Raw genomic sequence first — 13124 nt, 5'->3', positions numbered from 1 at the left:
CGTTATTCCTCACCGAATTCACACAGAGCACAGCCGCGAATGATAGACAAGAGACGGGCTTCCCGGAGTTTGAGCGTCTAAAATACACTGGGACTCATTTCACTCATTCGTTTTTAGGAAATCATTCATTGCGTGGAGACAGACAGCGAGGGACAAACACACACACGTGTGTTACGTTACAGGGTCGGGCACAAGCGCTCCCGGTGAAGTTATAGACTGAAAGTCTCCTCGCTCGTGCGGATTAATCGGGATTCAAATCACTGCGAGTCTCTTGGAGGCGAAGCGTCGCGTTTTTTTTCTTCCAAAGAAGATTTCATCGCTTTAAATGCAGGTAAGAAGATAATAACACTCTGTTGATTTCAAACCTGCTGTGCATTTGACACTTTCTGTTGTTGCGTGCTAGATTTAATATGAATGGTGCACTTTAACTTCTGAGGTTGGCTGCTTATGAAATGTTTAGACGCAGATTTATATCAGAGGCACAAAAGTTGCCAACACCTTTTATACCTGAATATGTCTGTGTATTTGGCCATATAAGAAAACTTAATAAATGAGCGTTTAAGTGAAAACGTGTGTATATATATGCTAACTGAACATTTTTACATGAATTAGCAAGAATTGTCAGTAGTCTAAGTCTGTATAGGCTATTGTCATGTTGCTTTATTTAGATGGAGGAGCTCATTCAGTCTGAGGTTGCAGTTGGAAAGAGGTTGTTTTGTTTCATAATTGTTGTTTTAATGTTATTGTACACTGGTGTATCAGATTAGCCTACAGTATTTATGATAAGGTGGTCAGGTTTTGTGAAAACCTGTAGATCATCATCCCAATGAATTTGCTGTCATGAACAGCTGCACTTAAAGGTACACTCAGTCATTTTTTCTAAATTAAAATGTTAACGTAATGAATTGTGCTCATGTGAAATGTTATTAAAATTATGTAAACTAACATAATATGAAGATTCTAGACATATCGGCCTTCTAGATAAAGATGTTTGATTCGACATGGATCAGACCATCCCTTCCATGTTTGACTTAATCTGACCAGCATGCATTTGACTAAATTGCAAGTAGCCTACTACTATTACTGTTTCTAATAATATGTTTAATTGATACAGAGCTTTCAGCCAGTAGCCTACTTTACAAAGCAAGTAAGGGAACAAGACAAACAGTTTCGATGTAAAGCAGTTAGTAAAACTTCATACACCCAGGCCAGTAGGTGTCAGTAAAGAAAAAATGACTGAGTGCACTTTTAACAGTAATGGGCTACTTGCACAACACATTCTACTTATTACAACTCTTGGGATTCCGGTAAAAGCACATTATTACTACGTTTTATGGCTTTCAATTGATTAAGACAATGAATCGTGTTCTCTGCGATAACATGAATTATCTTGAATTTGCTGAAATGTTCCTATAAATATATTTTCTTTCTGTAAATTTTAAGTAATAAATGAAAATATTTCCCCACTAACCTGCAGCAGTCCAGTGCTCGTCTTCTCATTAACAGTGTTTTACCTCTTACTGGTCATATCATACCTGTTGAGTTTACAGTTTAAATGAATTTGACTGATAAAAAGGATTACTTGTGTGTGCGGGTGCTCTTATTATAGTCTTTTACAATAGTTGAATAAATGAATGTGCCTTAAATAAATTAAAAAATGTCCAGATTTTTCAATCTTCTTGCGGACAATCGTGTTAGGTGGCGTTTAACGTTAGTCAACAAGGTGACTACAGCACATTGGAACATGTAATAAATAAGTTGTTAAAGGGTAACTAACTTAACACTAAACCAACTTTTTTTAATTAATGATCTGTAAGACTGGGGCTTTATTAGTGCTGTTCATTGATTCGAGTAACTTTTTTGACATTTGGGTATAAAGTGTTTTAATTCTACAATATATGGTGTAAAAACGTCTAAAAACGTCTGAGTGCTGCCCTCTTCAGGTTGAACGGTGGCTACTGCAGTTGAATTTTCCTATTGGATGTTTGCGGTAGTTCGCGACGGTAGCGGTGAGAGCTGACGTAAGCAGGTTTCTGCTTACCATGCCCTTGGTACGAGCTACCACTTCCATGGCAGTATAAAAACCATCTTGTTTCGTCAAAACCACTGTAGCGAGTCAGGAGTTGGAATTGCGAGTATTGAAAACGATCAGGATAGAGTATCTGTTCATCCCCTCTATCTCCGCTGGGCTCCGCCCACTTTTCCAGCATTTTTCAAATATTGCCAGTGGGTGGAGTCAGGCTCTGACCAGGGGTTTAGTTACCCTTTAAACGGAAACCCAAAACGGAAGTGCGTCACGAAGTTAGTAGTCCATTCACTAATACTAACAGATCACATTTAAAAATGGATCCACTGCATCCCAGTGCTCCGCTGGACTAGTTGTCAAAATGTGTGTTTGCATGCACTTTCAAAGTTCGATTTCAGTCAGACTAAAGCAGGAATCAGTCTTTTTAAAATGTCATGTGAACACTTTATTCTGACTTGAAATCGTACCGATCTGGGCTGCATTTCAAAAAAAGCATAGTAAGCCTAAGTAGATCGTAGAGCCGTTGCCACCAATGGTCTCTATGATCAACTTAACTCACGATGCTTTTGGGAAAGGCAGCCCTGGTTTTTGTGAAGTCGGTGAATGCGATTCAATCTGGGCTTCCTTCATCCATATCCAGAAAGATGGAAACTGTTAATGCTTAACTACACAAAAACCCGCTGTAGGAAGGTGTGAAGTACAAGAGTTTTTAATGAGTGTGTATTTTAGAAGGTCATCAATCTGCCTCCCAGCATCTGTTGCCTTGTGGTGCATTCTTCATCTGTGTGTTTCGTTGTGGCAGGAGGGCTTTAGATGCCTTTTAACCATAAGGCACTGAACGGGACATTTTAGTGATCTGGTACATCTGCACCGTTCATGCTTCAGCCAAGAAACACAAAGCAGCCTCATATTTGTTTTAAAGTGTTGTGAATATTGTCATACTGGAATGAGTTTAGATTGTACTGGGGAATTTTAAATAAGTCACAGGAGATCTAGGTTTATTATAATTCCTTCTGTACTGGTTGCATCATTTCGATAATGACAATAAGTCCGTTGGAACTAGACGGCGTTAGGCCTGTTAGTCTGACTGAAATTGTACATGTCTGGGGCCTGTTGAATAAACTGCTTTTTAAAAATTAGTCATTAAGTTTTTTTTCTTCAAGACTGGTCCTAACTTTTTTTAAGTAAGTTACAAAAAAAGATAGATGGGTCTTATTTGAATTGGAAAAGTAAGACTGATTAACTGCTAGTTGGACAAACTAGTTTTTAAGACACCGTCTTAACATAGTGGCCCAAGTCTGGTTATGTGAAGTCAGACTAACAGATCTACACTCAAATGTATATCATCTTAAATTGATGGTAACAAAACGCCACCTGTGGTTACTAGAAATTCACAGCAAAAAATATGGTGTAATATGGACAGTGTTTCAGATATTACGGGATGGCATTTTGGTGCCTGTATATTTTACAACAAACTTACAACTGTATATTTGGTGATGCAATTTAATTTAAGGTTAATAAATCTTAATTTACCTACTTGAGGTACCAAAATGTTCTTTTTAACGTATTACATATATATATATATATATATATATATATATATATATATATAACATTTATATGACATATATATATATATATATATATAACATTTATATGACATATATATATATATATATAACATTTAACATATATATATATATATATAACATTTAACACATACACACATATATATATATATACACTCACCGGCCACTTTATTAGGTACCCCATGCTAGTAACGGGTTGGACCCCCTTTTGCCTTCAGAACTGCCTCAATTCTTCGTGGCATAGATTCAACAAGGTGCTGGAAGCATTCCTCAGGGAGTTTGGTCCATATTGACATGATGGCATCACACAGTTGCCGCAGATTTGTCGGCTGCACATCCATGATGCGAATCTCCCGTTCCACCACATCCCAAAGATGCTCTATTGGGTTGAGATCTGGTGACTGTGGAGGCCATTTTAGTACAGTGAACTCATTGTCATGTTCAAGAAACCAATTTGAAATGATTAGAGCTTTGTGACATGGTGGAAGTAGCCATCAGAGGATGGGTACATGGTGGCCATAAAGGGATGGACATGGTCAGAAACAATGCTCAGGTAGGCCGTGGCATTTAAACGATGCCCAATTGGCACTAAGGGGCCTAAAGTGTGCCAGGAAAACATCCCCCACACCATTACACCACCACCACCAGCCTGCACAGTGGTAACAAGGCATGATGGTTCCATGTTCTCATTCTGTTTACGCCAAATTCTGACTCTAACATCTGAATGTCTCAACAGAAATCGAGACTCATCAGACCAGGCAACATTTTTCCAGTCTTCAACTGTTCAATTTTGGTGAGCTCTTGCAAATTGTAGCCTCTTTTTCCTATTTGTAGTGGAGATGAGTGGTACCCGGTGGAGTCTTCTGCTGTTGTAGCCCATCCGCCTCAAGGTTGTGCGTGTTGTGGCTTCACAAATGCTTTGCTGCATACCTCGGTTGTAACGAGTGGTTATTTCAGTCACTGTTGCCCTTCTATCAGCTCGAACCAGTCTGGCCATTCTCCTCTGACCTCTGGCATCAACAAGGCATTTCCGCCCACAGAACTGCCGCTCACTGGATGTTTTTTCTTTTTCGGACCATTCTCTGTAAACCCTAGAGATGGTTGTGCGTGAAAATCCCAGTAGATTAGCAGTTTCTGAAATACTCAGACCAGCCCTTCTGGCACCAACAATCATGCCACGTTCAAAGTCACTCAAATCAACTTTCTTCCCCATACTGATGCTCGGTTTGAACTGCAGGAGATTGTCTTGACCATGTCTACATGCCTAAATGCACTGAGTTGCCGCCATGTGATTGGCTGCTTAGAAATTAAGTGTTAACGAGCAGTTGGACAGGTGTACCTAATAAAGTGGCCGGTGAGTGTATATATATATATATATATAATATAATAATCCTTTTACTGTTTTTTTTTACCGTAAATTATACAGTAATTTAAAGCTGTTAAATTGAAAAACGTGCATTTGACAGTATTTTACAGTAAAATTACATATAATAAAATGTTTTTCATATGGTTAGGTCACTTACAGTTAACCAATTCACAGGTTTTTACTGTAGCATTTTTACATTTTTTTTTATTCTGAAAAAAAACACCTTTTAGATATGATTGTAGCTTGGTTGTAATCTATAGCTTGACTACAGAAAAACCTGCTGTAGCAAGATTCTAACTGTCCATGTACATATTTAATGTGCGCCCCCCCACTCTTAGGAAGAAATGAGGAAGTTCAAATACTCCCACAGTTGCCGGATCTCACAGAGGGATACGTGGTGGGAACGACTGTGATGGACTTTCGCTGACTGTTCATTGCACTTTTCTTACTCTGGAAAAGCTTCATCTTTATCTGTGTTTGGCAAACAAAGTAAACTTAAGTGCAGATTTTTTTTTCAGGTCCAAATGATGAAAGTCAGCATATTATTCAATAATATCTCATTAACTTGACCCATCCCTTATTGGCTTTATATCCACCCATAGAGGAACACTTCAAGGTTCAGTTTACCCCGCATATGCATTTGCGCTGTTTTATCTCTTCATTATCTGCACAAAGAAAAGAAAATTTTGCGGTTTAAGTAAAAAAATGCTTCTCCTGTTTCCATCTCTGGCTTTCGTGATTTAGCAGAAACCTTCCTCAAAGATGGCCATCTGCTCGCTGCTTTGTAGTTTCCTTCAGCACAATATCAGATTAACCCCTCACCTCATGTTCTATGGGAGTGTGGTGTGGAGCAGAACAGGATGGTTGTAGCGTGAAACCACTGGTCTGGAGGGTGTTGGCCAGGGTTAACAGGTGGTAGCAGACATAGATCCTGCATGAAGGGTTGGCCCTCTCATTCAAATACTTCGCCTAAAACACTGGTCTCGTAATTTAAACTTGTAATCTGTGATATTGATTCCGTCAGCCGATTCGATCAGTACCGTGTCATCAACTTATATGTGTCTCTGAGTGAAAACTGAAAGATTGTATAGTGCATTCTAGTTTTTGGTCTGTTGCTTTAGCTTTTTTTAACACTTGGTTAAATGGTGTGAGGTACAAGAGTTTTTAATGAGCATGTATTTTAGGAGGTCATGAATCTGCTTTCCAGCATCTGTTGTGGCAGGAGGGCTTCAGATGACTTTTAACCAAGGCACTGTAACATTTTAGTGATCTCGTACATCGACACCGTTTCATGCTTCCGCCAAGAAACACAAAGAAACCTCATATTTATTGTGCAATCTACAATGTTGTGATATCATAATATTTTCAACTAGAATGCGTTTAGATTATGCAAGGGAATTTTAAATGCATCACAAGACATCTAGATTTATTCTAATGCGGTTTGTACGTTGCATCAGTTTTGTTTCTGAAAGTCGATCTATTTGAACTATGTAGGATTGTGTTTCCAAACAAATAACAGGGATCATAAAACATTGACATATTAGGGAATTTTAAATTGTGGTTGCAGGCAAGGAAAAGTAATAGAAATGAATGAAATCTTGAAGTCAGTGAATATTAACTTTTTTTACTAGTTATGTTCATGGCAACACTTTACAATACACTTGACTTTTTTCTAACTACTTTAGTTAACATGAACTAACAATGAACAACTAGTGTTAACAAATGACTCAAATATATCTCAAAATTTTATGTCTCAAATTATGGAAATTCATTGGTAAAGGATGTGTAAAACCTAAAATAATCAGACATTCTCCTTTTCTAATATTCCTGTTTATTTCATTACATTTTAACATTTTTGGTCCCTGGTCTTTCTGTCATTGTTTTCTTAACCCGAGCAATGATTTCCAAGCCCACGCATAGAAGGTTATGCAGAACTGGAAAATGGGAAGTAGAAAAAAAATCATATTTAGTGTTTATTTACAAAGGATGTGTGGGAATGTGGAAAAAGCCTTGAGGTAAAAAAAAAAAAAAAATTAAAGAACATTATAATTCTTTTTCGATTCTAATGTTATGCCCATGCTCCCATAGCGAGGTCAGTTTTCTCAAAGCTGTTGAACATACAGCAAGTAACGTGAGGATTGGTTAGAAGATCAGATGCTCACTAATAATACGTCTGGCAAACAGATGAAAGCTTGCAAAGAGATTTGAAATTGGCCTGCTCTTTTGATTGTTGTAGATCAGGTCAGTTCGACCCACTGTGTACCAGGACGGAGCACCTCCTGAACCCTTGAACTCACAACCATTTGCATGTTATTGAAACAAATGCAAGTGGGATAAAAGTTATTAAGTTGTTTATTGCTATTGCTCATACTTATGGTTAGATCAGGATTAGTCTAGAGACCAGAAAATCTCTCTCGCAAGTCATCATATTGAACACCCCTGTAACCTCCCAAAACACCCTGGTAATCACATAGCAACTTGTTAAAAAAAAATCACACAAAATACCCAAGCATTTTGCATAGGAAAATGTAGAATTAGCTAATTCACTAACTATCCCACATTTCCCACACTAGAATTGTATATTAAAATCATGTTGTTGCCTCAAACCGTGTGTGTATTGTGTGTATTAAAAGAAAGCCCACCCGGGCTGGGACTTCTCATTAGTTCTGGTCACATGTATAAAAGGCCTTGCATACCTCTCCTTTCTTCCTGTTGGGTAAACTTTTACACCTCAGATTAGCTTATATACACCAGCTTTCTAGCAGTTCCACTGCAGCCTATAAAACCACGCTAGTTGTAATGATTACTGTACTTGTAACTTTTTAATTCTTTCTTTAAGAGAGATGATCTTCTGAGAATAAATGACATGCACCTCTTTTCTCAATGCCCTGCTGAGAAACTAAACCTCAAATGCTAGGCTAGTGTGCCAACATCCATCCTAGCTGTGCCCTGTCCATAAATAACCCTTTTCATTAGCACACGGTTTAATGTTTACTTTGCCAGAGTGAGCTTTTCCTGTATTTTTAATCTAGACTGTGGTTTGACAGAGGCCAGATATTAGGAAGCATGTGGAGGTGTTGGCTGTGCTAAGAGGCGAGGACAGTTGTGGCTAGCATGATCTCTTCAGGGTGGATGATTGCTTATTCTCGGTTTATTTGAGTGGGTGTCGAATGTGTGAAAACACTTTTACTGTCTCCCACTCACACTTGTCAGTTTCTCTCCCACTGACCCCCGCACACACACACACACACACACACACACACACACACACACACACACACACACACACACACACACACACACACACACACACACACACACTGAGGTTCCTCTCCATGATATATTATGCAAGTGTGGCAAGTTGTTGAGCTAAAAATATTGTTGCATATGTGCTGTGACATAAGTGTGTTTTCCTGTGGAGGCCATGTATGGAGTTTTTACGTGAGGTTTTGGTGAATCTGGAGAACGTAGCTCATAAAATATTAAATGTTTTCTCTGATCTGACACCAGACTAAACTAAAACATTTTTGTTTATACTTTTTTTCTCGTGTCCGCTCTTGTGTTTTCCAGTTTCTTGGCTACAGTTAATTTCTTGTTTTATTTATTTTCCTGTGACATTGAACTGTAAAGGAATACTTCATCCAACAGCCATTATTTGCTCTTCCTCATGCTGTTCCACAACCCCCCTTTCTTTCTTCATGTAAAAATAATTTGACGTTTTGAAGAATCCTTTGAGTTGGAGAGTTTAGCTGTGTTTTGTACAATGTGAGCAAATCGGACTGATTCATTAATGAATTGCCAGATCATTCTGTTCATTAATAAGAAGTTAAGAACTTTCAAAGAATCAAAAGAACAATTCGATTCTCTGGTTTAACTCGCTGACTCATTCACAGCTCACTTTCACGTTAGTTTTAGGTGTCGTATTTGGAGCCGAACTGTCATTGAATGGAAAAGAGCTGCATGAAGATTTGTAAAAAAAAAAAAAATTACATTGTGTAGGATCGAAGCGTAAGCAAAATAATGACCGAATTCTAATTTTTGGATGAACTATAAAGGAGGCGATTTGACATACCCCACTTGCCTTTGTCCCCCTCAGAGCTATGCCAGCCATATGAAATATGGCTCCATGTAAGTACAGTAAGCCGGGTCTGTGTCACAGACAGGCAGCCTGACATGACAGCTGCATCTGCTCTCATTTTGCCTAATCCATTAGCTGAAATGTTACAAGCCACTGGAGGGGGTTTGACCTGGGGTCCTTTTGACAATATATTGGCTTTATCTGTGGACATCCGCACAGTGACTCACATATTTGTTTGGGTGAGAGGATATTAACTTTGACTACTGAAGCAAAGCAATTGTACCAGAGTTGGCCAGCAACCTTTTGGTGGGCAAGCTGCTTAAAGGGGGGAAAAGGCAGTTTTTGAGACAGGATTTTAGTCACATTATAATCTTACTTTCATTCTTTTTATATATATATATATATATATATATATATATATATATATATATATATATATATATATATATATATATATATATATATATATATATATATATATATATATGAATATTATTATAATTATGTACTGTACATTTTATGTACATCTCATGTTGAAATATAATGTAATGTATTGTTTATACATTTGCGAATGTGATTTAAAATGCCTAGAGAATGTTGTTGTTATGACTAAGATTTCACCGGGTGTCATGGATCAGTGGTATAGTTCATTATCTGTTTACCTCAGCTAGTTAGTTAATTGCTCACAGACCTCCGTGCAGATGGTGACAGCTAGTCCATCTGTGCAGCTAGCTTCACCCCATTATTGTAATTGCATGTCTTACTGAAAGTAAAGCATCTAAAATTGTGTGGAAGTGTGACATGAATAAACTAAAGCAAGACAAATGACAATACTATAGTATTAAGTATATAAATTTTATTTGAGTTTTCAAAAATGTGGTTGAATATACTGCATATATAAACAGTATATATATACAGTGTATATACTGTTTATATATGCAGTATATTCAACCACATTTTTGAAATTATTAGTTATTATATATATATATATAGGCCTATATTAGTTTTTTTTCTAAATAGGCCTCCTACTGTTTTGAAATAGGAATGCTATCATATTTTATCAGTGCTTTGTGTGGGTTTCCCAAACGCTTACTTCTCTGCCATTGTTCAGCCAAACAAATGCCATAGGTTGAACCAGTAGTTGACATGTCAGACTACTCAAATATACATCGACATTTAAAGTAGGGATGCACCGATATAAGAAATTTGGCCAATACGATAACCGATAATTCTTTATATTTGATAGCCGATAACCGATATGTTGGCCAATAAATCTAAATCCAAGTTTTTATATAATTTTTGAAAGCCTGATTACAAAAACAAAAGTCTCACTTTTAAAAGTTATCCCAAGCACACAATTATAATGATGTTCTCATTATAATTTTATGTTGCCTAAATGACAGACTTGTGTTGCACTTTGCTGTATTTTCCTTTTTCGAAGTGATTCCAATCATATTACAAGCAATTCAAAACCATCATGACGAACATACGCAATTGAGCATCTGAAGTGTCTCAGATAAAGGAATCATCTGCTTTAAAAATGATCGGCTTTAAAGATGAAATAGTATGCCCCTTTTCACAAGATGTAATATAAATCTGTGGTGTCCCCTGAATGTGTCTGTGAAATTTCAACTCAAAATACCCCACAGATAATTTATTATAGCTTGTCAAATTTGACCCTTTTGGGTGTGTGTCCCTTTAAATGCAAATGAGCTGCTGCTCCCAGCCCCCCGTTCAGAAGAAAGCCAATCCTTTACACAAGCTTCGGAGACTATACAGTTGTGGTCAGAATTATTTGCCCCCTTGGTAAATATGATCAAAAATGGCTGTAAAAAAATAAATCTGCATTGTTTATCCTGTTGATCTTTCATTCAAAAAATTTGCACAAATCTAACCTTTCATTGAAGTAAAAGAATTGAAAGTGGGGGGGAAATCACATTATGAAATAAATGTTTTTCCCCAAAACACGTTGGCACAATTATTGGCACCCTTTTGTTAAATACTTTTTGCCACCTCCTTTTGCCAAGATAACAGCTCTGAGTTTTCTCCTATAATGCCTGATGAGTTTGGACAACACCTGACAAGAGATCGGAGACCATTCCTCCATACAGAATCTCTCCAGATCCTTCAGATTCCCACATCCATGGCTGCGTTCCAGTCCACTTTTAGACACGCACTTGCGAACTTCCCTAAGCACTTCCCCTCGAGGGAATCCCTGCCTCCATTTTGAAGTGCGTTCCACTTCCTGAAGTGGACGAGGGAAGTTTGGTAACGCTTCCTTTTACAGTCCTGTTACCCATGTACTTACTATGTACTTATTATAGTAATTACAATTACTTGGTAATAACTAGGTACTAACCCTGAACCTACCCCTAAACCATGTACTTACCTTATATTAGCCAGTACTTTCTAGGTAAGTACACTGTAAGTACACGTAAGTACTGTACTGTAAAAGGAAGCGTTACTGGAAGTTTATATGGACAGACCCTCTACTTCGATTTTGACCGAGGGAGCGAGTCTACTTCATATGTAGCCTACACTTCCGGCAGCTCCATTACCACAATGCAACACGATTGTGACGTCAGGTCTAATCACCACCACCACCACAAACAACTCTATGATATATTAATTATGATTTTTTTTTATTTAAAACAACCCAAACACATCTATATACATTTGGATGCTATTGAACAAATTCTTAAAGGGAAAAAAATGTAAATAATAAATAAACTCCATAGCTGATTCCAAGTGATCAAGGGCTTAGGACGTTCCAATTCAGCCCAATGCAGTTTCCGCCAGTAGTGGGCACTCATGCAACCTAAGCAATGACGTACATCTGAGTGAACGAGACGGAGGGAAGTTAGCGAGTGAAGGGCATGACAATTTTGGACTGAAAGGCAGCCCATGTTGGCGCTTCTTCTCTTCAGTTGACTCCACTCATCTGGTCAGGGAACTGGGACGGTCATGACAGAAGCTTCATTTTGTGCTCCGTAACACATTTTTGTGTTGATTCTGATTGTTGTTTTGGATCGTTGTCCTGATGGAAGATACAACCACGTCCCATTATAAGATTTCTAGAAGAAGATTTTTTATCTGTTGATATTTGATAGAATCCACGATGCCATGTATTTGAACAAGAAGTCCAGGACCTCCAGCAGAAACATATGCCCACAACAAAGATCCAACGGTATATTAAATTGTACACATACTTTTTATCCTTGTGTGCACCAAACCCATCTAGCGTGTTTGCTGACAAAAAGCTCTTTTTTTTGTTTCATCTGACCACAGAACCTTGTGCCATTTGAAGTTCCTATCGTGTCTGACAACTGAATATGCTGGAGTTTGTTTTTGGATGAGCGAGGGGGATTTTTCTTGAAACTTTCCCAAACAACATGTGGGGATGTAGGGATTGTTTGAATTTGTTTTGTTTTTTTTGTGTGGTTTTTTTGGTAGGCTTCTGACCCCAAGACTCAACTAATCTCTGCAATTCTCCATCTGTGATCCTTGAAGAGTCTTCGGCCACTCAAACTCTCCTCCTCACCGTGCATTAAGACAATGGACACACGTCCTCTTCCTGGCCATTCGTAACATCTTAAGTTGATCGGAACTTCTTAATTTTTGCCCTGATGGTCAAAATGGGGATTTTTAATTCTTTAGCTATTTTCTTACAACCCTTTCTATTTTGTGATGCTCAACAATCTTTTGATGCACATCATAACTGTGTTCTTTGGTTTTACTCATTGTGATGGATGATTAAGGGAATTTGCCCTTTGTGTTTCCTCATTTTTAAACTCCTGTGAAACAAGAAGTCATAGCTAGACAATTTCATGTTCCTAGTCACCCTGGAGTGCTAAAGGTGTAAATATTAATGGGAAGGGTAGGGTAAATATTAATGGGAATATACTTCAGAGATATTTTACTCGTAAAAAATTCTAGGGGTGTCAATAATTGTGGCCAACGTGTTTTGGAGAAAAACATTTATTTCATAATGTGATTTCCCCCCCACTTTTAGTTCTTTTACTTGAATAAAAGGTTAGATTTTTGCAAATTATTTGAATGAAAGAT

General features: G+C 37.7%; 1 protein-coding gene across 3 annotated transcripts in view; it reads left to right on the top strand.

The window, feature by feature from the left end:
• Positions 1–13124, top strand: part of plxnb1a (plexin b1a) — an 82543-nt gene continuing 69419 nt past the window's right edge. For 2 of the 3 annotated variants that reach the window (XM_056250035.1, XM_056250033.1), the window contains exon 1: positions 1–331. The gene's annotated coding sequence lies outside the window, so the exon portion shown is untranslated. The remainder of the gene's footprint in view (positions 332–13124) is intronic. The other variant, XM_056250036.1, reaches the window with a different exon arrangement.

Source organism: Rhinichthys klamathensis, unplaced genomic scaffold, assembly GCF_029890125.1.
Source record: "Rhinichthys klamathensis goyatoka isolate OS25496 unplaced genomic scaffold, OSU_Roscu_1.1 h1tg000066l_1, whole genome shotgun sequence".
NCBI lineage: Eukaryota > Metazoa > Chordata > Actinopteri > Cypriniformes > Leuciscidae > Rhinichthys > Rhinichthys klamathensis.
The sequence above is the reverse complement of the archived record's forward strand: the minus strand, read 5'-3'. Positions and strand labels throughout refer to the sequence as shown.